General features: G+C 52.1%; 1 protein-coding gene across 2 annotated transcripts in view; it reads right to left on the reverse strand.

The window, feature by feature from the left end:
- LOC101565189 (glutathione S-transferase A4-like) overlaps positions 1–2,633 on the reverse strand; it is a 39,987-nt gene extending 37,354 nt beyond the window's left edge. The window contains exon 1 of one of the 2 annotated variants that reach the window (XM_023704833.1): positions 2,537–2,633. The gene's annotated coding sequence lies outside the window, so the exon portion shown is untranslated. Of the gene's footprint in view, positions 1–2,075; positions 2,161–2,536 lie in introns of those variants that run through there. The other variant, XM_004644623.2, reaches the window with a different exon arrangement.
- Positions 2,634–4,787: the final 2,154 nt, after the last annotated feature.

Consider the following 4,787-nt stretch of genomic DNA (forward strand, 5'->3'; position numbering starts at 1 on the left):
TAAAAATATGCACTTATCGCTAAGCTGTGAAAGACCTTTTAGTTATAAACAGTTTGCAGCTGTGTCAAATGAATGCAGTTTCTGTTGTTCTGTACTAGATAACAAGTTTGCTTACCAGACTGGATGTGATTTCTGTTATAAATACCCCCCTGCTACCTACGTTCGGGGCGATCAGCCTTCTCCTGCGAGAGAAGTGGCTGACGGACCTGAGTTCAGTAAATAAAAGGCTCTATTCAAATCTCTATCTGGCTGATCTGGTTCCTATGCAGAGTTGACCCATAACATTAACCTCCGGTAAGAACTCAGCCCAGGAATCTTTCACGTTGGGGAGTTTCCTTCCCCTGCATGAATACAAAAGACGGAGCTTGATCGCGCTCCAAAATAAACCCAATTGTTTCACTGTCAGGGTGGAAAAAACAGGTGCAACAGAAATGCCCGTTATGTCTCTGGGAATTGAGGGGAACAGAAGCTCCCGCTGTCTGGATCACATCCAGCTGCAAACGGCGGGGGCGCCCCTGCCACTCTCACTGGGACACCTCGGTTACGCACCAAGAGGTGTGTGCTGGGCGAATTAAACAAAGCAGGTTACCAAGTACGGCCTTATGACTTGGAGTTGGGATTTGTCCCTTTGGGCTCAAAATTCCTCCAGCGCCCTGTACGTGGGAAGAGCGCTGCAGTGACAGGTTGCCACCTCGCCTAGCTGGAGTTTGAAAATGCCCGGGATCTTTTAGTGAAAAAACAACACTTTTCTCCCGATATATCAAGTCAGGGCCTTGGTACCGGTTTTAATACCTCAACTCTCCCTCTGCGGAAGCGGGGATTGAACTCAGGGCCTTGCGCAAGCGCTTAGTCCACTGAGCCATCTCTCCCGCCCACTCCCTCTGTCTTAAGCAAAGTTTTAATCTTGTTGAGACTCCGTTTTCTCGTTTGTGCAAGTGTGAGAGTCCCTGGCTCATGAGGGTGGCTGCTAGGCTGGGGTAGGTGGCGCTCGCGGAGGCGCCAGGACCGCACCCCTTCTCCAGGTGAGCGCAGCAGTCTCCTGCGGGCAAGAAGTCTCGCTGGCTTCGGGTGAAGTCTGAGGCTGGACGGCAGTGTCTGAGGGCCTCTGAGAAGCGCGGAGCCTCAGCCCCTCCGCAGGACCCAGGCGACGCAAGCGCGTAAGAGGACAAATCAATGTTTCCTACTCCACTGTTTGTCTCACTTCCTTTTGACCTTCTCCTCCGTCCCAGCTGGGGAGGACAGACAGGACGAGCGCATAGACAAACGGCATGTTGTGGAGATGACGGCAAGTGCCCAGCGGGGGGCTGCATCTGCAGAGAAGTGAATAAGCAACAGGGCGCGGGAGGGAGGAACGGCAGCAGCCTCGGTCCATTTTGCTGCCTGGCAATGGGTACTTTATACACAAGAGACATATTTTTTAAATTCTACAGGCTGGAAAATCCAAGGCCGAGGTGAGGAGGGGAAGAGAGCCCGTGTGCGCCCTAGAAAGTGAGGAGGGGAAGAGAGGGGCGCGGGGACAGCCACTCGTTTATCAGGCATTCAGCCCCAGGCCGCCCTGACCCTCCAGAATGAGGCCAGGGAGCTAGCTCTGTAGAATGCGCGCACCTGAGTTCAATCCCTGGTTCCGCCAAAACAAAACAGAATGGCTTTAATCTACTCCCTTGGGGGACTGCAAGCCAGCTTGACCCCACCACTTCTCAGAACTTAACTGGGGGGTCAGGCTTCCTGCACAGGGACTTTGGGGGTGCCATGCACCTGTTGAAAATATATGCTACAGACGGCAGGACCCCCTCTATATCGATTACAGAGTATAACTGACAGGACCAGAGAGGAAAATAAACGGACTCAGAGAAACCCAGAAGCAGCCCACCCGGGCCCCTCCCGCCTCTCACGGGCAGCTTAGTCCCCACTTCCTCTTCTGCAATGTTTCCTACTCTTACAGGATTGCTCCTCCTCTGGGAACGGGAGCTCGGCGCATCTGCCGCCCAGCTCTCCCCCTACACCCCCAGAGCCAGTACTGCCCGTGGGGCCCTAATGGAGACACAGAAATTTCTAAAGTTCCACGTGGGACTCACAGTTTTAAAATCCGGAAGCCGGGCCTGCCCTCCGCCCTCGGCGCTGCGCACCGCTGCGCCGCGCTCGGCCCTTTTTGCTCCTGCGGCCACCTTGGACGCTGTGTGCTGCGTCCAAGGCCTTACTTCTTGTTTGGAAGAACCGGGGCTCTGTCTCCAGGGAACGCGCCACGCCGGGGCCGCGCGGGGCGAGAGTAGCCCAGCCAAGCGGAAGGAGGGCCCCGCCCCGCCGGCGGGCCAGCGGAGAACACAGATCTGCAGGCTCGCGCGGACGACCTCGAGTTTCTTTTCAGAAAAGAGAACACGCCCACCCTGCTGAGCCCGCTAAGTGGCCCTCTAAGTAAAAGAAAACCCAGCCACTCCGGGGAGACAGGAGCCCTCCCCGCCGGCCCCCGGCAGCTGCGTCTGCCACGCCGCTCCTGGTGCTTTCGTTCCGAGCTCCTTGCCCCAAGTTATAAAATGACCTTTCGTGATTATTCTCTTGGGATCCACTTGAGTTGTTCAAAAAGTGCTCTAAGAGAGATAATAGGCAGTGACCCCTTGCACGAACCCTTTAATCTAGTCCCAGCGCTCCCTATTGTCAGCGCTGCCCACGGACCTGGCAGCCGGCCCCGCCCAGCTGGCCCTGGTACTGCCGCCCTCCCGCCAGGGTCAGGTACGTTCCAGTGGTGGCCACACAGACCCGCGGGGGACCAGGTCTCCTCGCCGCTGAACAGGGGGCGTCAGGTTTGATTCTGAATGAATATAGCTCCTCCGTCCATCAGTCTGAATACTTGGACATCCAGGCCGAATGCCTGGAATGAGGCTTCTCAGTTACTGCCCGGACGTGGTCCTTATTAATGCTTTCTGTAAGTTTTCTATTTATACTTCACGTACTTAATCTCTTAGACAAACTTATTGCTTCCTGTTTAATAGCCATTAAACCTTTGATGACCCACGCTGGGGATCAAAACCCACCTCCGTGTCTTTGGTGCATTAGGGTGACAGTTCCTTACCTCTGCATTGGTAGGCTAGCACACCTGCTCAACAGGAAGTAGCCATGGAAGACAGGTATTCCTCCCTCTGTACCCCTTAAAGATCTTGGTGGAGGTATGGCCGCGGAGATGGCTCAGTAAGCGCTTGCCTGGCAAGTGCAAGGGCCAGAGTTCAATCCCTGGCTCTGGAAAAAAAAAAAAAATCTTAGGGGATCTTGTCGCTTAGAGGGGAATTGTTAGGTTATGCGTCGGAGCCAAAAGACAAGAGGAGAAGACCCGAGGAATATAGCTCCAGAGGTCTCACTGAGATTAGTCTCTAAGCCATGCTAGAGCTACAGATGCATCTCACATTTATTGAGGGCTAAAGACAGCTGAGAATGTGCGTAACTACTTTGGTGAACAGACTACTGTGTTGACTTCAGGCATTTACCTAACCCGAAGTTTACACATGCTAGCCATTAACATCCCAAGCAAGGGATGGAACAAGGAACAGGGCGCCAGCAGGAGAAGCTGCTATCTGCAGCCTTGAATCCCAGCTTGCAGGGAATTTCCAAGAGAGACAACAGCTCTCCTGGGCTCCCTTTATTGCCCCTTTTCCCCCGGGGGACATTAGGCTTTTATCTCATATTGATACAGGGAGAAAAACTGATCTCGGGTGGGTGGCCTCCAAACCACATAGGGAACCTCCAAATGACACAGGGAAAAAGGATCTCCCAACCTGATCTGCATGAGTTCGTGTTTTCTAAAACCGAAGAATGAATTTTAGGAACAAACGGAGATTATGAGCAGAATATATTTATTGAGCAAAAGAAAGCTCCTGTCCAACAGAGGGACAGGAGGGGAGCCCCAGCGGATAGTTTCCCAGGAAACTGTCTCCTCCAGGGACTTTTATACTGTAAAATCATGCGGGGCTAAGGAGGAGAGAATGGGAACTCGCTTAGGTGGGCAGGAGGTGGGACAAAACTATGGTCAACCAATGAGATTACAAGCACCATTGCTCAGGTAAAATTGATTAAATCCACTATCAAATGGGAAAGAGAGTCGCGTAGCAAGTGCGAATGAATACGGGACAGGGTCTCTTCCTGATGAGAGCTGGGCTAGTGAATCACTTGGGTCTTTCCAGGTGATGGATACCTATTTAGAATATCAATCCCAAGTGCTACTCTTTTAGCATTTGTTTGGCCTTTAGGTCTTTAGGTCTGGTTCACAGCAGGAGCATCCGTCCATCCCTCCCATAGGTGTCTTTGTCTTCCGCGCTGTCTCCTTGAGGGCCTGGCCCTGTCTGACTGCCTATAATATTTTTATCTAACTCAGCTGCCTGCAGTAACATCTATATTTCTTTAGGGAATAGTGTGGCTAGTGTAGCTGGGGCAGAGGGACCTTGCCTCCTTCAGTCACCTGAACTTGGGCTGCACCCCAGGGCCAGTCTTCCTTCTGCTATTCTCGGAAACAGATGAAAGTAACAGAGACAGGAACTTTCTACAACTCTAGGCCAGAGGATGTGTGTGTTAGATTCTGCAGCTTGACCTGTCGTATATTTCTCCACTTGAAATTCATGAACAGTTCATACATGGGGACCCCATGTCATGCATGTGATTTTAACAGTGAATTATGGGAAAGTCCTGCACACTAGATACTTAAAGATCACTTAGTGCTGTCAGCCGTTTTGTCACCCATATCCTGAGGGATGCCCTAGGCAGCGCCCTTCTTTTTATTTTATTTATTTATTTATTTATTTATG

Source organism: Octodon degus, unplaced genomic scaffold, assembly GCF_000260255.1.
Source record: "Octodon degus isolate 3935 unplaced genomic scaffold, OctDeg1.0 scaffold00205, whole genome shotgun sequence".
NCBI classification, from domain to species: domain Eukaryota; kingdom Metazoa; phylum Chordata; class Mammalia; order Rodentia; family Octodontidae; genus Octodon; species Octodon degus.